Source organism: Phacochoerus africanus, chromosome 7 (genome assembly GCF_016906955.1).
Source record: "Phacochoerus africanus isolate WHEZ1 chromosome 7, ROS_Pafr_v1, whole genome shotgun sequence".
NCBI classification, from domain to species: domain Eukaryota; kingdom Metazoa; phylum Chordata; class Mammalia; order Artiodactyla; family Suidae; genus Phacochoerus; species Phacochoerus africanus.
In genome coordinates this window covers 51,575,196-51,600,820 of record NC_062550.1, presented here as the reverse complement: position 1 = coordinate 51,600,820, position 25,625 = coordinate 51,575,196, and the positions used below count along the sequence as shown (strand labels likewise).

General features: G+C 37.8%; 1 protein-coding gene across 3 annotated transcripts in view; it reads left to right on the top strand.

Moving 5' to 3' along the window:
• Positions 1-25,625, top strand: part of RASSF8 (Ras association domain family member 8) — a 112,676-nt gene that overhangs the window by 20,262 nt on the left and 66,789 nt on the right. For all 3 annotated transcript variants that reach the window (XM_047787357.1, XM_047787356.1, XM_047787358.1), the window contains exon 2: positions 12,241-12,336. The gene's annotated coding sequence lies outside the window, so the exon portion shown is untranslated. The remainder of the gene's footprint in view (positions 1-12,240; positions 12,337-25,625) is intronic.

Sequence of the window (25,625 nt, the reverse complement as noted above, 5' to 3'; positions counted from 1 at the left end):
TAAGTGACACAGGCAAAGGTCATAGAACACTGTTTTTGGAAGAGCACATTTCCAGGGCAATACCTTTTATTGCATAAAATTGAAGGTACTGGGTGCTACTCTTTGGATGTGTGAATTTTTTTCAGCCATCATTTTTATAGTGAATTATATCCAGAATAATATAATATTCCATGTCTTTTTCAACTTAAAATAAATACATAGAAGGTCTTTTAATCCAGTTTATGAATGAAAAAGTTTGAAGATGTAGATAAAATGTGAAAGTGACAGATTGAACATTCAGAATGATTTTAATAGCTTAAAAGTGATTTTAATGAAACATTAAAAGACTAAATTTAATGGATTAGAATATGAATTTCTACATTTAAATTCAAAGTAATAGCAGTTATGCAAGTATAGGAATGAGGAAACTTATCTCAGCACAGCTCATATGAAAAAGACCTAACGGTTTTAGTTAAACATAAGCTCAGTTATAAGCTAATAGGAAATATTGACTGTTTAAAAAGGTAACATCAACTTTCATTTCTGGTGGTGTGGGAGACTGTATACTCTAAACTACTCTTCCATCACAAACTAAAAATAGAAATTCTAGATCAGTTATATAAAATGTGGCTTTAAATGGCAGGAAAGACATGTTGGCCTGAAAGTGAAAGTGAGAACTGGACAGAGGTAGGGTAACATCCCATATGAGAACACTTGCTGAATCCAGCAAATGTGAGCTTTGATTTCCTTAGTCTCTTATTGCTTTGGAGGCAGGAGACAAAGCCCAGAGTCTGTGCTAGGGAAAAAAGTTTCATAGAAGATATCTCCACATAAATCTGTGACCTTTAGGCTATATCCATAGTGTAGTGCTGAACCAAAAATATAGCTTTTCCCCTGACCTCTTCCCAGTCGCCAGCAACTCTAAGGACAACTGCCTATCCAGTATTTCATAAGCAATGTTCATGCATGTTTACAATCCTAATTCAGACCTATCCAGGTGGGTCAGAATAAGGACAAATACATATAGTTGTAAAATGGTTCCGTCAGAGTAGCTCAGGGCAGGAGCAGGTGCACATTCTTTCTGGAGGAATCTTTATTCAACCTAGGCCTCAAAACTTAAAAAATATGGAGTTCCCGTCGTGGCGCAGTGGTTAACAAATCCGACTAGGAACCATGAGGTTGCGGGTTCGGTCCCTGCCCTTGCTCAGTGGGTTAAGGGTCTGGTGTTGCCGTGAGCTGTGGTGTAGGTCGCAGATGTGGCTCGGATCCCGCATTGCTGTGGCTCTGGTGTAGGCCGGTGGCTACAGCTCCGATTCGACCCCTAGCCTGGGAACCTCCATATGCCGCAGGAGCGGCCCAAGAAATAGCAAAAAGGCAAAAAACAAAACAAAACAAAACAAAACAAACAAAAAACTTAAAAAATATAACTACAGGAGAATTTAAATCAGAGTCATGAATTTAGACAGGTAAAGCAAAGTACCATGAATAGAGCCAACCAAAATAGTAGGAACAGATTTAGACATGTAGTGATCTTGGATGTGGTTGTCAGAAAACATAAAATAACTTTGTTTTAAAAAAATGGGTCCTGCTGTATAGCACTGGGAATTATGGCTAGTCACTTATGATGAAGCATGATAATGTAAGAAAAAAGGTGTATACATGTATGTGTAACTGGGTCACCTTGCTGTACAGTAGAAAATTGACAGAACACTGTAAAGCAGCTATAATGGAAAAAATAAAAATCATATACAAAAAAAATAAAGAAATAGGAAGGCTAGAAATAGGAGTAAATAGATGAATATAAAAATGATGGAGTTCTGAAAAAGAGCTTCAAGAAATTAAATATATAATTGGAATTTAAACATCAACAAACAAGCTTAATGGTAAGTTACACATTGCCAAAGAAAGAATTAGTCAACTGGAAGGTATTTCTGAGCTTTTTGATTGTGACTGGTAAGGAATTAATTTACTGATGTGTGTATACATAAGATACATGTGTATAATTTAAGCCAAAGTTTTGAGAAACCAGTCATATCCTCCTAAAGGTAATTTTTTTTCTTTTTTTGCTATTTTCCATTCTGATGTATTCTTTATCATTAAAAAAAAAAAGTTGCATTTAATCCAGGAAATTTTATGAACCGCAATGGTCATGATGACAGTTTTGAAAAACACTGATTTTTAATAAAGTTGAAAATATGGATTCTCTACAACCCAACATATGTCCACCACTATCATAGCACTTTATGTGGCTCACCACAAAAAATCTGGAAGAAAACAAAACATTGGTTGTATAAAGACATGATTATGGTGTGGTTTATACAGTGAATTGCTGTGGGACTAGGGTGATACTGAAAATGATCAACAACTAGTATAGCACAGGCACCTCCCCATCAGAGTAGATACTGCCCAGAAACAGCTAGCCCCAGCCAGTGCATTTTGGCCCTTTCCCAAAATGGGGAATGCTCTGAAAATGTGTGGATCACTGATTCATACATCAACATAATGTTGAGTAGAAAAACCAGGTTGCAAAAGATTCCATTGATCTTTTGATTCCATTGATACGAAGTTCAGAGATTTGAGCAAACTAAATAATATATTGTTTAGGGATCCAACGTGATTACACTGTTTTTTAAAAGGCAAGGGGGAGTTCCCCTCATGGCTCAGCGGTAATGAGCCCAAGTATCCATGAGGATGTGGGTTCTATCCCTTACCTCACTCAGTGGGTTGCTGTGAGCTGTGGTGTAGGCCGGCAGCTGTAGCTCCGATTAGACCCCTAGCCTAGGAACTTGCATATGCCATGACACAGCCCTAAAAAGACAGTAAATAAATAAATAAATAAATGGCAAGAGTATACACAGAGTTTAGGAGAGTTATTATTCCCTCTTAATGGAGGATAAGGGAGTTGGGTAAGGAAAAGTCAAAAGGAGCTTCAGAGATATTAGTTATTTACTTTTTCTTTGTAAAATTGGTTATGGATACATGAATGTTTGTTACCTTGAAATTCTTTATATTCTGTATCCAGCCTTTAATGAAAATAATTTAATTTTAAAAAGCAAGGCAGGATCAACACAGGTAATAAATCTTTTACGCTGATCAGCATTTTTAGAAAGGGCTTTTTAGTTTTGGGTGCCAGGTTTTAGGAATATTAACAAACTGGAATGTGTCCAGGGGAAAACAACCAGGGAGGTAATACAAACCTGGTCTTGAGCCTTTCCTTTTACACATGCAGATCACATGGATTCTGAGTGTGGGGAGTTTTGATTTCCCTAGGTCTGTTGGCTCACAGAGGAGGGAAGTGAATCTGGTCTATTAACTTTCAGGGTAATCCACTTTTGCTGCACCGAGCAGAAAGGCCTTCTAAAAAAATGCCCCACATTGTTCTGTAGTTTGCTAAAAGGTTTTATTTGTTCTGTCAAATGCTTTAACTGTGAGGCCCTGTGGCATGTTGTAATAGAACAAATAACAGCTCAGAAACCGGGGGTCTTGCTAGGTTCAGACAAGACCTCTGTTGTCTGTAGCTCCAGAGGGCTGTAGACTCAGGTTGTGTCCATTGAAGGGACACACACCTGAGTAATGTAGATTGATGCCATTTGGGGGAAGAGGAGACTCAGTCTTATAGTTGCTCTTTGGCTGTGTGGGGAGCCAGTTCATCTCACTGGGGCCTCAGCTAGATGTAAACATGGAGGGCCAAGCAGATGGTGGCCTGTGTCTAGGTAGTGATTATTTGAAGTGAAGGGGGTAAATTAGCGATTATTGAATATCTGCAGTGTACCAGCTCTTGTTGGGCATTTCTTCTAAGACTTTATTTTTTTTTAAGAGCGTTTTTAGGTTTGTAGCAAAATTAAGGGGAAGTTGCAGAGATTTCTCATTTACCCCCGGTCCCACTCAGATGCATAGCCTCCCCCATTATCAACATGCCTCACCAGAGTGGTACATTTGTTACAGTTGATTAACCTACAATAACAGGTCTTTATCACACAAAGTCCATAGTTTACATTACACTTCATTGTTGGTATTGTGCATTCTGTGTATTTGGACAAAAGTATCCAAATGACACACAAATAGTGGTATGTACCCACCATCATACAGAGTATTATCACTGCCTTAAAATCCTCTGGGCTCTGTCTCTTCTTCCCTCCCTCTCTCCTAACCCCTGGCAACCGCTTAGCTTTTTATTGTCTCCATAGTTTTACCTCTTCTTGAATTTCATATAGTTGGAATTATATAGTGTGTACCTTTTTCACATAGGCTCTTTTCACTTAGTAATAGGCATTTATGTTTCCTCCTTGTCTTCTCATGGCTTGTTAGCTCATTTCTTTCTAGTGCTGAATAATATTCCATTGTCTAAATGTGCCATAGTTTATCCATTCATCTCTTAGAGGACATCTTAGTTGCTTTCAAGTTTTGGCATTTATGAATAAAGCTGCTGCAAATATCCATGCACAGGTTTTATGTGGACATAAATTTTTAACTCCTTTGGGTAAATAGCAAGGAGAGCAATTGCTGGATTGTATGGTGAGATGATGTTTAGTTTTATAAGAAACCACCAAACCTTCTTCCAAAGTGACTGTGTCATCTTGCGTTCTCACCAGCAATGAATGAGTTCCTGTAGCTCCACAGTCTCACCAGTCATGTGAGAGTTGTCAGTATTTTAGATTTTGGCCATTCTAACAGGAATGTGGTGGGTCTTATTGTAATTTGCATTTCCCTGATGACATGTGCTATATATAGAACATCTTTTCAGATGTTTGTTAGTCATCTCCACATAAAAATACTCTGTTCCATGGGAGTGGAACATGGAAGTGGTCTTACCCTATCTTACCGATGTGGAACTCAAGGAGGCATGGCTGAAATCAGTATTTGGGGAAGAGAAGGCCTTCCTGTGAGGAGAGCCAGCTGCTGAGTCCTGGCTAGAGACAGTGAGACAGCGACAGGAGGTTAGGAACACAGACTGCAGTGGCAGGGCTGGGCTCACATACAGAGTCTGCCGGTTGCTAGCCAGGGAACCTGGGTCATAAGTTATCCAACCACCTGGTGCCTCTTGCCTCATCAGAAAATGAGGGATTGTTGTGAGAAGTAAATGATTTAATATGCATAAAGTACTTTGAACTGTGGCTTGGCATATGAAAAGGGCTATAAACTGAAGTTTTAGAAAAATTCTTTACTAATTCTGTCTTGTAGCAAGCAATTCTCCTGGTTTCTGTAGCCCTGTAGCAGAGCCTGCCCTCAGTCTTGAAGGAGTGAGCCAGCCTGCCCTCAGTCTTAAAGGGGTGAGATGTGTCCTCAGCATCCTAGGTTGGGCTCTTCCCCAACCAAGAAGGTAGGAGTGGCCTTGATGATTTTGGTCCATGGGGTCCTCCTCCTCCAGGATTCTGCCTCCCCAGGGCCATAGAGATGTTGTGAGTTAAAAGACACCCAGGCACGCTTAGTCCCTAGAGCTTGCACTGAGGCTCAAGGACATGAGAACTCGCCCAAAGTCATTTCAGGAGAGCTAGGGTTAAGGTATGGTCTGTGCGACCTACAGAACACCTAGAGGACAAAGCCAGTTTTCTTTTTGGATGGTGATTTCCTATGATGTGGATGGTGTCAGATTTCTTGGGTCAGCTGGACCATCAGGACTCCTGGATTCCACATGCTATTTGGGGGCTGCGCCCGCTTCCACATCATGCCAGGGCAGCTTGCCTCTTCCATGGGCACCTCTGCTGGCTACTGCTCTTAACCCAGTTGCTTTCTAAATTGTGAAGGGATTAGAGGTCCATTGGCTTCTTCCATGTTTCCTTCATGTCTGACCTATCATTTCCTGTGGTCACTGGCTTTCTACAACCCTGATGAAGTTCTTTGTTACTTGCTGCTCCCCTCCCCTCTTCTGCCACTTCTGATAGCTCTAGTCATTTTCCTTCTCTATCCTCCTTCCCCTCTTGTGTCCCTTGTATATTTCTACCATTTTTCCCATACCTCTAGGTCCTGAATGGACTCTTGACTTCTAGAGCCATGGCTAGGCAGTGAGCAGATATGAACTGGAGTGTGGTATGCACTGACCAGACTCCACGATATGTCGTATGATCTGTGCAGTCCTGCTTCTTAACTTTCTTTTGATTAGCCTGGAGCCAAATTGGACATTATTTTTTTTTGTCTTTTTTGTCTTTTGTTGTTGTTGCTATTTCTTGGGCCGCTCCCTCGGCATATGGAGGTTCCCAGGCTAGGGGTTGAATCGGAGCTGTAGCCACCGGCCTACGCCAGAGCCACAGCAACGCGGGATCCGAGCCGCGTCTGCAACCTACACCACAGCTCACGGCAACGCCGGATCGTTAACCCACTGAGCAAGGGCAGGGACCGAACCCGCAACCTCATGGTTCCTAGTCGGATTCGTTAACCACTTCGCCACGACGGGAACTCCCAAATTGGACATTATTAACACAGCATTACAGTCAATATCATATGCTCTCAGCAAGGGAAGGGAATACACCAAAAGTGGACCAAACACTGTGGGAACTATAATTCCAGAAACAATCTAAGGACATCTCTTCCTTAAAACACTAAGGCAGGAAATGATAAGGTTTCATAAACAGGTAAAGTGTAATCTGCATAAGTGCCTGACATAAGTGGTGTTTAAACGTAAAGACACTCTTCTTCAGCTTATGTAGCTTTATTGCTTATGCTTTTCTTTGAACTGAAATGAAGACATTTATTCAAGATTAACCTACTTTATGGAACAGTGCAGTTTAGGAGATTCTGTAATTGTTTGAAGTGTACTTGAACCTACTATAGTAATTTAAAATTTCAGTAGTAGAATATTCCTTCCTCTCTATTTTTTTTCCCTTTTTTAAAAATACACTAAACATTTTCCACAAACTCTTGTTTTAAACAGAGAGTGAAAAGTCATTTGTCACTTGAAATTAATTAGTATTAATTTAAAAAGCAATCTCTTCCTCACATTTGAACTCACTCTTCTTTATAGTGGGGTCTTTTTAAAATCAGTTCTCTGTGGAGTTCCTGAGTGGCTCAGTGGATTAAGGACCTGGCATTGTCACTACTGTGGTGTCGGTTCTATTCCTGGCCCAGGAACTTCTGCCTGCCACTAGGGCAGCCAAAAAAAAAAAAAGGTGAAGTGAAATGGATTCTCTGAGACTATTGGGGGGAAAAAATGAGAAAATTTAAAACCTCCATGTAGACAACCTTCTAATCAGAACTGTCAGACCTTTAAAAGCAATCTTGGGATTTTTTTTTTTTTTTTTTTGGTTGTCTCATAGCAGTATTGAGCAGATGGTTAATTGGTAGCAACAAAGATGGATAATCAAATCTGGTAAGCTAAGAAGAGGTTAACTAGAGCAATCTGTATATTTAGAAAAATTTCCAGGGTGATCAGGAGTGGTAGCTGAAATCAGTATTTGAGGTTTTGTTTGTGTTAATACAAAAATACGAGGCCACAGTTTTGTTAATTAAAAATTGTTTTCTTGCACTTACAAAACATTTTTTCCCACCCCCAGCCACCAACCAGTCTTTTTTCTTTGGGAGGAAAGGTAAAGAGAAATTCGTTAGCCAGCTGCCTGCATTGCCACCTCAGGAAATAACATGTCAAATTCCTGCTTTATCTAGACCCTCCTCCTGGCCTTCCCTTCATCCTCACTTATTGGGTGTGTCAGATTTGGTGCTAGGTACTGGGACTACCAAGAAGAAATGAGACAGAATTGCGTGGTGCAGTAGAGGAGTGAGACTAACAACGCAAAACTGTGTGGAAACCCCAGAGTATCCTTTTATTATGTTTAGAAATATTGTATGTGCTGAAGGACTAGTTACAACTAATCATGTTTTTCTTTTTTTTCACCTTTGTAGTTTACTTCATTTACATTGAAAACCAGTTTGAATTTTTCAGTCTTAGAAAGCTGCTGTTTTAGAGGAGTATAGCTAATCCACTTAAATTCTTCTGCAAACGCACTGTGCCTTCACAGAGCCTTGTACTTTCTGAGCAGCAGTAAAGTCAGCTTTATGATGTCTCTTTGCAGAAAAAGCCTTCTTCCTTTTCTCCAGGTCTTTTTCCTTCTTAGCATTTCTGCCAGTTTCATGTTTTCTCTTAAAACTTCTGTCCTAATCACTGGACCACACCAAGGGTCCTACTATTCCTTTCTCAGTGCTTCCGTGACGTAATTCTTAATGGGTTCCAGTATCAGATTTTGATGAGTGCTCTGTAGGGAAACACAGCTTCTATTAGTATGGTTATGTTTGTGCTTTAATCTATATGCATTTAACATTGTTTTGGGGTTTTGGTTTTTGGCCAACTCAAATTGGAATAAAAGATCTTTGATAAAGATACCTAGATAAGGAGTTCCCGCTGTGGTGCAGTAGGTTGAGAATCCAACTGTATCTAGCGGCTCAGATCACTGCCAAGGTGCAGGTTCCATCCCAGCCCATCACAGTGGGTTAAATAAAGGACAGGGTGTTGCAGCTGTAGCTCAGATTCAATCCCTGGCCTGGGAACTTCCATATGCTGTGGGTGTGGCCATCAAAAAAAAGAAGGTAACTAGATAACTGATCTTCTGAAAACAACTCTCTGACCTGTGGAATATTGAAGTATTAGCCTGGGGATAGTTTCTAATAAAGTTTATAAAATGTATTTTTTTTCCAAACTGGTCTAAAGGAAAATGATTGCTCAACTATTTAAAAAATAACTGATCATCTCCTAAGCTTGTCTTATCCTTCTCCTTTGTTATTATTCTTCTGAGTTCCTTCCTGCATGGCATTAATAACAAATCAAAAGACTAACAAGGATAGATTTCAATTCCTATGGCTTATGGATCAGTTATTAGTCCAGAAAGGGAAGGTGCAGTAGAGTATGAGCACTTACTAGGAGCACCATGGGTTATTCAAACTAACCTAGAGTGGGAGTCTGATAGGAAAAAGCAGGATCTTTGTAATCAAGTGCACTTGAGTTCAAATAGGGTTCTGCCATTTACTAGCCGTGTGAACCTGGAAAGGTATCAGATCTTTCTGAAATCTGCCTAATGTAGACTTCAGGACTTACTCTCACAGGGTTGTGAGTAGTGTCTGGATTTGGCAGACTGTGGTCTGGCACTTATTTACTGAGTGCCTACTGTTTCTTCTTTAGAAGGCAGGGACTGGGTTCACATCAAGTCATCTAATTTCTCTGAACCTCAACTTTGTCATCTGGGAAGTTCTAACATATTAATATGAAAAAGCTGAGAAAATTTACAACCATATACAAGTATAATGACTTATTTCATAAAGCTTCCCTAAATATCCAGCAGCATATGAACCCTACTGTAGATGTTTTTCAAGTCTCTTTTGTGCTTTCAAAACATTTACTTGGTTTTATTATTACTAAATATGAGTTATATCTCACAAATATTGCACAGTTGCAAAGAAATCCATGTATAACTCCTACTCTATTTTAAATATAGTTAGGACTTAGTAAATATTTATTAAATATAAATAATTTTTTTTTGTCTTTTTAGGGCTACACCCATGGCATATGGAGGTTCCCAGGCTAGGGATCTAATTGGAGCTGAAGCTGCAGGCCCACACCAGAGCCACAGCAACTTAAGATCTGAGACGCATCTGTGACCTACACCATAGCTCACGGGCAACGCCGGACCCTTAACCCACTGAGCAAGGCAAGGGTTCAAACCTGCAACCTCATGGTTCCTAGTCAAATTCATTTCTGCTGCACCACGACGGGAACTCCATATTAAATATGAATAATTATTTTTTGTCATTAATGTTACCCTCTGCTTTGCAAAGTAATGTAGCTGATAGATCATAATAGATTTATTTCCACAGAAAATCTACCTTATTGTTTCTAGAGTCATTTTATTGTTTTAACATTTCTTATGGAATGTATAAAACTTAAGATAATTCTCTTAATAATATTGCATGTTGCTCTTAGCAGAGCTGAGTTATATTTAGAGAGGTAGGATATCTGTGAGTATTGATATCCCAGAAGAAAGAAAAAACTGACTGTTCCTACCTTATTTATTATAAAACCAGAAATTTAGAAGAATTTCCAATTTTTGTAACATTTGTGGTTTTAATTGGTGAATACAAAGGGATATGAAAATACGCTATCATTTTATTTATAGTTGAATGTTTATAGTTGAATCTTTAGATGGTTTTCTCTTTTCAGCAACAAGAAAGGTCCTTTGTAAACTTTTTGGCATCTTGCAAAGTAAAGAGTAGCTGACTTCTAAAACTTCTAGACTTTTTCTTATATTGCCTATGAGACTTGAACTGCCAACGCAATAAGCTCCTTTCTGATTTCTATGGTAATGAAAATGCCACTGTTGTCTATTGATTATCCATCCTGGTGGGCCTAGTTTGAAGGAAGAGAATATATCCCACAGTCAATCAGCAGTCACTGAGAGAGCCATCTACAAGCTAGTGAAGGGCCTGCATTCTTTAAAAATGCAGGAAAAAGAAAAAAAAGACAAAAAGGCAACACTTCTTAGAAACTGGAATTTGCTCTTGAGCTGTTGTTAATCATTCTCTTTTGCTTGTGTTCAGTGTATAGCAGTTGCAGTAACCTGATAATGTGTTCATCTACATCAGCAATTTCTGTTTGCATTCTTATAAACTAAATAAAGGCTTTGTGGGTGACAGTTAATACATCAGTTATCTATCGTTGCATAACTCATAACTAGTTGCCCTGAATTTAGGGACTTAAACAGTAAACATTTTTATCTCACCTAGTTTCTTTGGGTTAGGAATCCAGGTATGTCCTAGGTGGGCAGCTCTAGCTCAGGGTCTTTCATAAGGTTGCAGTCCAGGTTCCCTCTTGTGTTCTAAGCAGACTACAGAGAGCTTGACTGGAACTGGAAGATCCACTCCCAGCAGAGCTGACCCTTCCTTGCTTTTTGGATGACATCCTGCTCTGTGGAAGGGCTGGCTCTTTGACCAAAGGCACATCAACTTCAAATGTGTGTCTGTTGTCTGACTTCTTTAGCAGGTTGGTAGGTCTAGTTGAAGCTACAAGACTCTAACACATCTGATAGAAGAGGATGAAGCAGGAATTCTGTGGTATCTAGTTGGCTTAAAGCCTAATCATTTACATTAGAAGAAAATTTTAATGTGATTGCTACTCTTTTTACTTTTAAAACTTGGAAGCATGCACTAATGCACCTTTGCACTGCAGCTATAAAATCATGTAAAAAGTAATCTGGGAAATGAATGAAATTTTTATAACAAGCTATTAATGCATATGAAGTATTTGTTTAGTAACCTGATTTGGAAACAATGTCTCCACCCAGGAATCTAGAAGCTGAGCAGGGAGAACCCAGGTCTGAGAAGGGAAACTTTGGACTAACTTCCCCTTCCTCCATTGTGGTTGAAATGTACATATCTTTACTGATAGCTTGGATCAGATTTGGAGCCCACTGTTATTTTTTTTTCCTTACACTGTTTCTAATTTGATATTTCATATTATTTCATAGTTAAGAATTTAAGGATTGTAACTTTGGGGGGTGGTTTCTATTTACAGTAAAAGTAGTTCAGTGTCTTGGTATATTTAAAAAATGGCTAATGGAAGATAGTTTTGTTACTAAAGTAAACCTTTCTATAAATAAATGCAGAAATGTCTGTTAAGGACATAGTCTGAATGTGGCAGACGTAAGAATTGCGTCAGTTCCCATCTTCTAGCCAAGATTTCTTTTTTCAGCTTTCTTTCTAACTAATATCATGGCAGTCTCACATTCTCACAGTATTAGGCAATAGAATGGTCAAAAGGTCACCCCCTTTCTTAGGTTAGCCAGTGGTTGTCCCTTGTACTCGCCAAGGAAGAATGCAGCATGTTTTTGTTTTTATTTTTTAAGACTGAGAACAGAGTTCTCTCCTTCAACTTCATTTTTAGGTCCTGACTTTAGGAAAATTTCCAAATGTCTAACTGCTAAACTGCTTTCAAGAAATTACTGTGGTGTTGCAGGGAACTTTGGTCAGGAGAAGAAGGCACATAGTCTTTCCTAGAACGCCATGGGCCCATTAAATAACCTTTTAAAGAAACATCTAAAGTTTCTTTTGCAAAGGCACGAAAATACTAATTGAAACCAAGCCAAACAAATCTACCTCACAAGTACTTCAGTTCAAATGACCAGAGGGGAGGGTCCAAGAGGGAGGAAAAATTCTTTTTGGAAAACTCATTTGAAGCTAAAAGCTTGTGTGTTTTGCTCTTTGATGATTAGAAGTTAAAATGGGGTGATGTAGCATTTTTAAGATAAAAATTAGCCAGTCCTGTAAGAATACTGTGTACCTTTTCAGGTTCCTGTGTGGCTCATCCTAGAATACCTGTCTGGTGCTCTGCCCTTCCTCAAGACTACCTCACACTTCTCCCACTGGGGACTCCAGCGTGGTAAGGTGAGTCTGAAATTTGTACTCCTTCCATACATCATTTACAGGGACTTTAAAAAAAAAAAACTTTTCAAAGTTTTGGGAGACTTTTCAGAGATTGTGTTCACTGGTAGATCATCATTTGTAAATGTTTTATTAAGATAAGTACAAAGTATAATTTGCAATAGTTTCTTTTGCCAGTGAATTATAATTTTGGGATTCAAATTTGGAGTCTGAAACAATTTTTGCTTCTTTTTGCCTTTCTTTCTTTCTTTTTCTTTCTTTCTTTTTTTTTTAGGGCCTCACCCACAGCATCAGGAAGTTCCCAGGCTAGGGATCTAATAGGAGCTGCAGCTGCTAGTCTACACCACAGCCGCAGCAACTCGGGATCCAGGCCACATCTGCAACCTATACCACAGCTCACAGCAACACCAGATCCTTAACCCACTGAACAGGGCCAGGGATTGAACCCGTGTCCTCATGGATACTAGTTGGGTTCGGACTACTGAGCCATTATGGGATCTCCCTGAAACAAATTTTTTAAACTGGTGTATCACCATTCTTGGGCTTCCTGAGTACTATCCTGCTAATGCTTTAAATCTGCAGCCTCTTTTACAACAGAAGAGTATTTCTAACAGTGAAAGGTTAAAAGGTCTTGATAAGTCTGAAATATATCCTGTAGTTTAAGCTTCTTTCTCTTTAATGGTGTCATCAATTGACTTTATTAAATAAAAGGGGGCACAAAATTCCTTGAGGTGGGAATATACAACTGAATTATCTTCCACTTGCATTTTGTATGCTTGATGTGTGTTGTCTCTTGTCTCTTAAATATTAAAGCAACTTATTGGTCTCAGGAGGGAAAATAATGTGACCTTGTTTATAATAAGTGAATCACTTATGAATAAACTGTTCACATTTTACAGGTGAATAAACTCTTTAAAGTACCCAGCATGCTGTCACATAAATTCCTTAGTCACTCATTTGCAAATGTCGTGTGCTTGCATTTCTGCCTAGATGATGAATTTTGAAGGTCTCATGTAAATTAATTTCCCCTTAGAGCCTTCTAGTAATTGCTTGACTCTGTGAAAGGAGAGGATTCCTAAACCATAAGTTCATATCCTCCCTGCTTCAGTGCTCCTGTGGACCCTGCTACATTGCTCAGGCATTTTAGCGAAAACCATGGCTGGAAGGCTCCAAGTGTTGAGAGTAAAAGATAGTCTGATTCTAATAAGGCAGTTTTGTTTATCCATGTGAGAACTGAAAAATTGTAATTGAGCCCTATTATTTTGTAATACAGACTAAAGAAGAAAAGCATAAGGAAAAAATGTACTGTGTAGCTCCATTGACTAAAGTTCTCTCCATGATTGCACAGTCTCTTCTTAAATTTTAGTTTTAGCTTCCATTATTGATGAAGCTGTCCTGTAAATCTTTCTTTTATGCATTAAATTTTTTTCTGTATAGGAGGATTTATGTGTAAGTTGTACCAAGAAGGAACCGTAGTTCATGTTTAATGTTTAGGGATTGTGTACATTTGGATTTGAACACTCAAATTATTTTATTTCTCTTGAAACACTACTGGTTATGTACTAATACAGGTAGGAGAGAGAGTAATGAGTTGCTTGGAGTTTGCTGCTGAAGTTTTCATTTTTTGTTGTCTCTTCTCACATGCTCACTAACAGTCTTTGATTCTTGACTTCAAGTGCAAAGAAGCTCCTTTAGCATATTGTTGTTTTCCTTTTTTGGAAGTTTTGTTTGATAAAACTTTTTTTGCCTATGCTGGATGCTGAAGCCAAGTTTACTCATAGGAAGAGGGTAAGGGAATTCCCTAAGCCTCTCCAAATGAAGGGTCGACTTTTTGTCATGTTAACGTCGATGAGCAACAAAAACAGCTTTGAAATTCTTAGTATTGCTGCACTGTAAAACTACCTTAATTTTAAAAAGAGAGCTACTTTAAAATTTGAATGTCTTACAATCAGAATATCTCCACTAAATTACATTTTCTCCATAGTGATGCAGTTTCTCTCAAGCCAATTATTCTTTTGGAGAACAAGGATAGAGAATAATTCACACTATTATTTATCACAAGACATCTTTGTTAGGTTTATAAAATTGAAGCTGTGTGAGAGCAGACTATAAAGCCCATGTTTTGTGTAAAAGACAGATTAGGTAAAACAAGTTGAGATTTTTCAGATTGCTTACGTGCTTCTCTTTCTGTTCTAAGTAGGACTGCAATATTCTCCCTCCCCTCCTTTTCTGGTACTTTGCTGTAAAAACCATTAGTGAGGGGATAATAATGATAAACAAGGCTTAGCTCTGTAATCTTCTTTCAAAACTGCCTTGCAAGTAATTTTCCTGTAACGAAGCATATGGTGGTAATACACACTTTGCCTCTGGTAATAGGGAGTAGTTTCAGGAGACTTTCAACATTTTATATTTTAAACATTGTGTGTGTGTTTTTAGGTTAGATTTTCTGTCCCATGTAAATTTAATGGGATTTATTTTTATATGATTGTTCTTGGTTTTAAGGGTTCAGATAGGGACATTTCTGAATAAAACCTGTAAAGAGGTGTTCATTGTTGTAATTCACGCACACAGATTTTAGGAGGCTTGAAATGGTCTTGCGGAGAAAACGTGGTAGAAGAAGGGGGGACATTTTCTGTAATTTAAGTTGTCATAGTAACCTGCATCAAGACACATACTTGGAATCCAGGCCTGAAGAATTTCAGTGACAATAAACATTCCAGTTGCATTCATCATCTTTCTTTTTTTCCACTGAGAAGGGAGTCATCTATTGTGACCTAATTATTTCATTTCTGTTTTTAGAAAGTGGGTAGCAGTTTGCATTTTTTTAGCGCTGTGAAACTTCCCTGGTAGAGTAAAAATGAAAAATTTTGCTGTTTATATTGGAAGTTGACATTTTTCTGATAATGTATCTCAAACTGTTTCGGATGGCAAGACAGTGGTATAATGGTTCCTTAGTGAAACATGAAAGAAACAAGATTTGATGAGGATTTGAAGAGATCGCCACAAACATTTATTAACATGCAGGTCTTAATATTAACAATATTAGAATCTGGTTTTCATGAAGCTCTTATCTGGGAATGTTATGACTTCCCTAATATCAAATTGTTAATATTTTATGGCATCTTATACTATAGTCTTGAGCGTAAATGTATTTTAATAAAAAGGATGACATATTTTTTTAGCAGAATTAGCAGAATAAATTTACTTTGAGAAATTTGTATCCAGACATTATCATCAGATCCGCTGTCTTTCACAAAGAACAGTACAATGTTGTTTCTAAAGAGAAAATTTTTTAGGATTTGCTTCTCTCTTGCCTTCTACAAGATACTGATTGCTAACCAAGATTAATTGGCATTAAAAATGTTCTCTTTAATCAAGAAACATTAAGAGAAATAAGGAGGCAAGGATGTGTGTGTCCATTCATTTTAGGAAACTTGGAAAATAAATTGGGAGAGCTTGTGCTAGTCTAATTTTACAAATATATACAAATTAATAGTTATGTGATGTAACTGTAGTTTTCTGTAGTTAAAAAGTGAAAATACTTTTGTAGATACTTTTCCCATATGTATGAGAGTCTTAATGGATGACTTTTTAAAAACAAATCAAAATTTGAATTCTAAAAAGTATAAAAGTAGGTTTAGAAAATTTGATAATATATTTACTAGGAAAATGTGAAGGAAAGTAAGATCACCCATTATCTCACTGTTTAGAGATTTTTATTCTATTTTATGGCAAGTATCTATAATTTTATAAACAAAATTGGGATTAAGCTGTTAATAGCCAAAATCCTAATAATTGTGAAACACAAGGATGTTATATCCTATTAGAATTAGTAACATTCCAGCTGTCATCGCTGTTATCTAAAATAGTTTTGAAATACCTGGTTAATGTATTGAGAAAAGAAAAAGGGGAGAAAGGAGAGTTAAATTATTTGTAGATAATAAAAAAAATCACCAAGACAATCAACTAAAACTAATAGAATGTAGTAAAATTCTATTATAAATAATGAAAATATCATGATCTGTATAGTAATAATAATCAGTTCCAAAATATGACAAAAATGAGCCCATTCATAGCAGCAACAAAAAGTATGCTAAGGATTGAATTTTGTGAGAAATGCGAATGGCATGTAGGAAGGAAACTATTAAACTTTTCTTTCAGGGTGCAGACACTCAGTATGGAAGACAATTCATTAATTATTTTCAATCACTTTATATTGACTCTTGAATTTAATATCAGGATTTCAGTGGGAATTTTTCACAGGTCAGTGATTTTGAATTTCATTTTTTTAGAATAAGAGCCAAGAAACATTTCTATAAAGAAGAATGGAGTACTAATAATGATAGACAGTAATTAAAAAATAGTATGATGCTGATAAAATAGACAAATACTTGAAATAGAAAACTCAGAATTTTTTTTTTATAAAGTGACATTACAGGAGTTCCCATCGTGGCGCAGTGGTTAACGAATCCTACTAGGAACCGTGAGGTTGCGGGTTCAGTCCCTGCCCTTGCTCAGTGGGTTAACGATCCGGCGTTGCCGTGAGCTGTGGTGTAGGTTGCAGACGCGGCTCGGATCCCACGTTGCTGTGGCTCTGGCGTAGGCCGGTGGCTACAGCTCCAATTCGACCCCTAGCCTGGGAACCTCCATATGCCGCGGGAGCGGCCCAAGAAATAGAAAAAAAGACCAAAAAAATAAAAATTAAAAAAAAAATAAAAGTGACATTACAAATAATAAATATAAAAATGTAGTAATAAATATACTGGAAGAGAATGTTCATGAATATCTAATTTGGCATTTAGGGGAAGATAAACTAAAATACAGAAGCAAAGATTTTAAAACAGGAATGATTCATATATGTAATTAAAAAATAAAATAATTCATATATGTAATTTAAAAAATGATTAAAACTTGCATATGTCAAATCACAAAAAGTATTTTCTCTATATATACATAATGTATGTTATATATAGCATTAATACCTACATATAAAGAATTACTTCAAGTCAGTAAGAAATTAAATTTATCCCTACTGGAAAAATTAGTTTGTAGTTCCTGGTGGAGAGTTTAAAAGCGAATACAAACATAGACCTAAAGACTTGTTCAATCTTAATATCATATTTGGTGTTAGCACATTATTAAAGATTGAAAAACATGTACATGGTACATATATGAGTGAGCAGTACATAGAGATGTAACATATGTAATTCCTATGTAATTCCTTATGTTGGCAGGAGGAGAGGTAAGAAAGATCAAAATGCTCATATAATGCATCTAGAAGGTAGACTACTCTATAGCCATTAATGGAATCTGTCTGTCCACCTACCTACATATCTGTAGGTAGTTGGGTTTTTTTTGAACTGGAAAAGTGATAGTAATTTAAAAAGTGACAGTATGGGAGTTCTGGTTGTGGCTCAGCCATCAACGAACCCGACCAGTATCCATGAGGATGTAGATTGATACCTTGCCTCAGTCAGTGGGTTAAGGATCCGGCATTGCTGTGGCTGTGGTGTAGGCCGGCAGCTATAGCTCTGATTCGACCCCTAACCTGGGAACCTCCATATACCATAGATAAGGCCCTAAAAAGACCCCAAAAAAAGAAGAGTGACAATATAAGTACATAATATAAATTATAACTTGTATTTTTAACTGTATTTATACAGAAAATAAACAGGGGGTAATATACAAAATTGTTGATGATTATCTCCAAGTGGTAGAAATATAGGAAAATAATAATTTTATTACATTATTATTACAGATTCTCTAAAACAAATATATTTACATTCAGAAATTTGAAAATGGATTGTTTTTTAAAAAAATCTAAGGTTGACCAAATGTCTAAGATTTTATCATACACCTTCTTAGAAAAAAAAAGATCATAAAGCTACACTTATTGAGATGGACTATATACACAGACTTAAATAATGAAGGCATCATCAAAGTCTCTGGACAGGACTGAACAGACTGCATTCCCAGGCTGCCGTTCTCAGATTGTGGTACATTCCTGTGTATCTGGCATCGTGCTGCTCAGAAGTGTGGGGCCCAGCGTCCTTGGGAATGATAAAGAGCATTGGGTCCTCAAGTTTAAATCTTAGCCCTTTCCCTGTACCATTGTATCAAGTGTCACAACAGTTCATATGTTGATGCCAGTGACATTGAATCAAGTTTGATAGTCTTTATGGATTAAATGAGATTAAATAGTCTTTATAGATTAAATGATAGAATTAAGACATTTGTTTTAATTCCATAGACATCTTGATTTATTATTTACCCTTGCTTCACTTCCCCATTGACTCCACTATTTTGTTTACAATGATTATTCTTGGGCAAGAAATTTAAGGAATTTTTAGAAAATATACCTGTGTTCTCGTCTTCGTAAACACGATTATTGTAACCAGTCCTCCGCTCTGTCCCCAGTCCCCTCTCTCATAGTGTAAGAGATACTGTGCCTCTCAAGTCATAAGTATTACTTTATTTAATATACTTGTTCAGTGTTTCCTGAATATGGCTTTTAACAGTGGCCTAGTTTTCTCCAGTAATGCTTATGGATTTGCAGCCCCTTTGTGGCTAAGGATTAACTTCAGTCTCTTTGGTGCCTAGAACCCTGAGAAGTTCCCATGGCACAGCCTGGGACCTGGTTCACGGCTGGGTGCAGACCCCTGACGAGGGAGCATGGCTGGCTGGTTCCCAGCAGCAAGGAGAATGCAGGTCTGCTCTTTAACAACGTCTCACAGTTAATGACAGATGGACCACTTTTAAGTTTAAATAAAATTTGACCTTATATTATCAAAGTGGTTTTCAGGTTTGTTTTAATTTCCTCCTTAGGATTGATAATGAAAATTACTTTTTGGGAGGTCCTGTCTTGGCCCAGTGGTAACAAACCAGACTAGTATCCATGAGGATGCAGGTTGGATCCCTGGCCTCGCTCAGTAGGTTAAGGATCTGGCATTGCTGTGAGCTGAGGTGTAGGTCGAAAATGAGGCTTGGATCTTGCATTGCTGTGTGTAGTGTAGGCTGGCAGCTGCAGCTCCGATATGACCCCTAGCCCCCTGGGAACTTCCATATGCTGCAGGTGTGGCCCTAAAAAAAAAGAAAGAAAAATTTAAAAAAAGAAAGAAAATTGCTTTTCTGATAAGGCATGTCTGATCTATTTTCTGAAATTCTAGAAAAGAGATTTTTAGCAAGGTTACTTATTGTGTATTTAAAACAATTGCTTGTTTAAAAAAAGTAATACAGTAAGTTTAAAATGCATAGAAAGATATAAAAATGAAAAATAAGATTACCTCCTTTTTCATTGTATTTCCTTTATCCAAAGGTAACCATCGTTAATAGCTTCTTGGGGATCTTTGCATAAAATCTGTACAAAGAACATATATTTATGTCATTTTAAACTTACATAATAGCTGTGTGTCTGTGTGTGTGGTTGTGTGTGTATTACACAGGATTCTTTACAGGTTGACTCCTTTAATTATCAGAATGATCTTAAAGGCAGGCAGGTGTGATTATCAGATTACACATTGATTTGGTCAGAGGTCAGTGAATATTTACTGCGGGTTTGCATTCTCCTATTTGAAGAGCTTGTAAAAATGAGGTTAGTATGTAATTATGTGACACTGTGATCACATCTCCTCCTGATTGCACCACAGTGACTGTCATCTTAGTAGTCATTCTCTATGACCTGATTTCTATTCCTTATAAATTGAGACGGTGGCCGCATCTACCTGAATGCAGTAGGGAGAATATAAAAAATGAAAATAGGGCCAAAATACAAAATCATTTTTTGTTTTTAAGATCTACTAAGATCTACAACAATGTCATAACCCTCTAGAAAGAAAATTAGAAAATTTTGTAAAGGCAGTTTGTTTTATCTAAAGTGGATCTCATGAAAGTTATAAAAGTAGAATAGGATGGATTTCAATGTCTGTTTTTAGGGAATATATAGTTTCGCCAAGTCAAAAAGTTTCCCATCAGATGAGAAAACATAGTTTTTATTGCCAAGTAATACCATGTTATATCAACAGTTAAACTTGTCCACTCCCTTTGCTCCCTCCCTTTCGTTCTTTCTCTCTCCCACATTTCAGCTGGGGGGTACTTGCTCCTTAGAAATTTAGATAAACTTGTCCTGAACCTACAGTTTCAAAACTTTCAAAAGCCTTCTGATGATCTTGTTCAGACAGGAGTCCTCCTGTGTAATCCTTTCTCAAGGAAGCATCCCCTCATCTGTTTGACTTGTCTCCATTTATGGTCTTCTCTTTTGCCCGGTGTCAAACCTGACTCTCTTAGTGGTTTCTATTTCAAACATACACCACTGCCCCCCCATTTTCCCCCTCACCCCACTTAGTAGACCCACCAGAGACGTAGGAGTTAGAAGGAAAAGACTCACATTGCATGAAGGGCACCCTTAATGGTCTTCCTGGCCCCTCACTTCATCCCCAACCCTTCCTTCCAGGATGTCCTAAGGACCTGTGTATCGAGTTTCAGAAGTTGCCATGTATCAATCTGGATTACCAGTCAGTTTAACCCATTATTGTGTGACTTTCAATTCTATAGAATCCAGTTTTCTCACTTGAATATTGAGTAAGAGTAAATTATATGTGTAAAGGACTTCACATGTAAAGAATTCAATAAATATGGAGTTCCCGCAGTGGTGCAGTGGGATTAGCGGCTTTGCTAGAGCGCCAGGACGCAGGTTGGATTTCCAGCTGGTGCAGTGGGCTAAAGGATCCAGTGTTGCTACAGCTGCAGCATATTTCTGGAATTCCATATACTGTGGAGTGCCCAAAAGAGAGAAAAAAAATGCTGAATGAAGAAATAAAATTTTAAAAATTCAGTGAATGATATTTTTGAATGTGAATGATTAAAATAGTGCTATTTCTCCCAAATGCTTTAGTCTTTTTTCAGACACAGGCTAGATATATTTCTTTGTGAGTAGACTTTCCCTCTTTTATACTTTAGGAATCTATATAATTCTTGAGATCAGACACTTTGGAGAGTAAAACATGGTACTGTTGATAATTATGCTGGGATACCAGTGTAAACCACTGCTGTTCCAGGCAAATCAGGAAGAATGGTCACGTTACATATTCACATACCTTTGATGTGTGGTGCATGCTCAGAGAACTCCGACCATTGTCCTTTGAGTGATACAGGGAACATGGGACTAGTGAGGTCACATTCATCTTCCTGAGCTTATCAGAAATCATTAAATCGTTAAATTGAGATTAGTAATAACTGTCTCACAGGGTGACTGTAAAGATTAAATGAAATTGTGGTCTCAGAAAGCATGGAGTGTATATCTGGAAATTGGACACCTATTAAATCCCCTCCCCACCTCTTCAAATTACCTTAGTGGCACTGTTGGTTAAGTTTTGTGTATAGATATTTCTGCTGTGTTACATGCTCACTTCTCACATTTCCATTCTGTATCCTTTGACTGGACCTTATAAGTGGTAATCCTAACTAATGCACATATGGTTCCTCAGTTTACAGTGGAAGTTTAGTCTGTATTGTTTCAATTAAGCAATTTTTGACTTTGAAAGGTATGAATTGTACTGTTCAGTAGCCACACCCGATTTCTCTGTTGTATGCTTTTTTCTCTTTCGTGCTTTCCTATTTTTTGGGTGAATCATAGTGTGAGTAGGGGAAATTTGGGGTAGGGGAAAATATGTGCTAGGTATGCATGTTTATATGCGTTTACTAGACTTCGTGTGGTACGTTGGCTGTGGAGATATATTTCCTCCCAGGGTGGGGGATCTGCTAGCTGAACCTTGAAAATTGTTAGAATTATTGGTAATATACATACTCAGATTTGATTTTCTTATAATGCATAACACAAAACTGGAGGAAGTAATAGTCTTCAAAGATTGGGTCTTTTGTAAAAAGATCAGAGCCTTTCACCATTATCTTTTTTAGCTGTTCTTTTCAGTAGCAATTCTGTTCAGGCAAGGTATTGCTCAGTGGTTTGGCCTTCAGAGAGCCCCCTTGGGGATAGACAGGTAGTGAATGATTATGGACACGTTATAAACTATGCAGTAGTGGAATGAAGGAGATGTTATGGGAGCACATGGGGAAATATTTTAATTGTGGAGGTTAAGAAAGGCTGCTAGTGGATATCATTTGAGCCAAGTACTTAAAAGTGAGTAGGTCTTTAGGGAGGCAGGAGAAGGCCTTCCAGAATAGTCTGGGAAATAGTATATGCAAAGCCTCGAAAGGCACATAAGGAGCTTGATGTGTTTGGGGATAAACAAGTACATCTTGGTGTGAATATGAATATGAATGGGAAGGCGCTGACTGATTTTACAAAACAGGATTTGTATTCTAGTCTGATAGGAGCAGGCTTTTCTTTTAGGGGCTTAGGGCTTTATGGTAATTGAAAGGATCAAAATTATTTATAAGTAGACAAAGTTCTAGTTGGAAGTAGAAGTATTGATGGTGTGGATTAACCTAAACTTCAGATATGCATCTGTGTAAGGAGGAAAATTACTCGCACTTTTTGTTCTTGATAATTTCTTTATAATCTCAAGAAAGTAAATATTTAACACATTCTTATTCTTCAAAAGGATATTGCTACTTCAAAATTTTCTCACTTTAAAAAATAAGTATAAATAGGAGTTCCCTGGTCTCTCAGCAGATTAAGGATCTGACATTGTCACTGCTGTGGTTTGGGTTGCTGAGTTGCTGCCATGCCGTGGGTTTGATCCTTGGCTTGAGAACTTCTGCATGCTGTGGGTATGGCAAAAAAAAAAAAAAGAGAGAGAGAGAGAGAGGTATAAATACATAACATTAAAAGCTATACTGTTTCTAGCCAGTTGATTTAATGTTCCATTCTGTGAGCTGCTTCAGCCGCTAGACAATTCTACTGTGCAAATTCTTTGCAAATTTTGCCTTGTCAGAATGGGAATTGTGTGAGGGATGAAATGACTAAAGATTGCAGTTTTTGTTTGTTTGTTTTTTTTTGGGGGGGGATGCGACAAATAATGCTTTCAGAAAAATAGGCTGATACTAACTGTCATTTCTATTCCATTTCCCTCCCAAGAATCATTTGACTATGTACTCTCAATCCTTTCATTATGTAAAGAAGTAGAAATATAAATAGTGATTTATATAGTAATATTTATATTTTCATGTGAAAAGCAAAATAATGTCATAGGGTGACTTTACCTTAGCTCTGGCCAGCTTCATTTTGTATTTTCTCTGTGCTGCACCATGGCATATATGAAATCCTAATTTTATTTTTTACTGTGGAAAGTACCTTGAAGGATTTGCAGTTGAAGAACCCAAAACCCATTTGGGGATTGATTTCCTTCCTCTAGACTTCTCTAGGGCAAAAATGCCCTTGCTCTGTGGTCCCATTGCTGTCTAGTCAGTAGATAAAGATCTGACAAATAGGCAGATACATCTCTTTGTTTGCAGAGCCTGAATTACAACTCAGATCTTTTGATTCCTGATCAAACCAGTGTTCTTTTCTGTACACTGGTACTTCCTCATTCTGCAAAATGGAATTACATCGTGGCAAGGTTTCAAGTTTTGTGTAATGTGGAGTTGCCAGCTCTTATAACCCCACCCCCATCTCACAAGAAAGCCAAGCTCACCAATGTGGGGACTATCTGGGCTGAGAACCAGTGGATACACTAGGATATTTTTGAATACATTTTAATCCCTTGCTCACTGTTTTAAACTTCTTTTGATCGAACTACAGAATCAAAAGATTGTAGACTTTATTTTTAGCGAAGTGTTTCTAAGCTGGAGGAGTTCTGCCATCAGGAGTGTTTGGGACATTTGTGAGGGCATTCAGTCACTGGTTGCCACAGTGACTGAATGCCCTCACAAATGCCACTGACAGTTAATGAATGGGAGGCAGAGATTCCAGGCATCCTGTAGTGTACAGGATAGTCCCACACAACTTAAAAATGGCCCACTCTAAAATCCCGGTGAAAAACCACAACTGGATATAACTCTTTATATGTACACACAAGTATTTTTGCATTATCTTGAAATATAATCACTTTTCCAGGAATAAAACTATTATGTAAATTAAAAGAAAACTTATTTAATTCAGAACTTGAAACCAGAGTTGGTCCCTGACTTAAACAACTGTGTTAAGACAGCAGCCCCTTGTAGTATTTGAGTTTGCTATTGATGTACCTGTTAGCATTCTTCACTTCGTGATATAGGTGCAAGCATTCAGTTACAGTTGGGACCATGTGGATTGGTTCCAGGACCCGCCACAGATACCAAAATCTGAGGTTACTGAAGTCCCATAGTCAGCTCTCTGTATCCGCAGGTTCAACCAACTGTAGATCATGCAGTATGGCAGTATTTATGGGAAAAAAAAAAATGCATATAGGTGGACCTATGCAGTTGAAACCCATGTTGTTCAAGGGTCAACTGTATTTCGTTATGTCTTATCAATTACATGTTTAAGTTCATGTCTCTTTGTTATATTTTTCTTTTATTTCTCTTCACTTTGGTTTCTGTGTTCAAAATAGTCGATTTGGACGTGGAAGAAGTTGCTTGTAGAAGCAGTGAGATTCTTTAGGAAGCTGTTGGAGCAATTCAGGTGAGACTAAGTAGGGTGGATAGAGGTAGAGCCAACAGGATTTCCTGATCAATTAGAAGGTGGGTTTGAGGGAGAGGAGTCAAGAATAACTGTAGGCATTTTGGCCTGAGTAGTAAAAAGGAGGCATTCTAGTTGGTTTGAACTTAGATGAAAGAATATGGGTGCAACAGATTAGGGAGGTAAAAATGAATAGTTCCTTTTGAGGCATATTGAGTTTGAACTGTCTGTTGGACGTCAAAGGGCCAGTGTTGAAATGACATCTGAATATGAGGCTGAAGTCAGATAGAGGTCTGAGCTAGAATTGTCAGGCATAAGGTATTTCAAGTTACGATAAGGTAGATGAGATCACCAAGGGTTTGAATATGGATAGAAAAGAGTAGAGGACCAATTGTTCAGATTTGGGACACTCAGACATTAGGAAACATAGAGAAGAGGAGACTGAGAAGGAACTCCAGTGAAGAGGGAGGAAAACCAGGAGAGTGCAGTGTCCTGGCAGCCAAAGGAAGAAAGTGTATTAGGATTTCTACTGGTTGCAGACTGCCTAGATCCAGGTCTTGACTTTTCCCCTAACAAGGTGTGTGATCTTGGGCAAATTTCATAACTTCTCTGTGTTATGGTTTCCTCTTCTAAAAAGTAGGGACAATAATAGTACCAACCTTTTAAGATTATTATGAGAATTAATTAAATTGGTACATTCAGAGGCACTTAGAACAATTCCTGGCATATGGTAAGT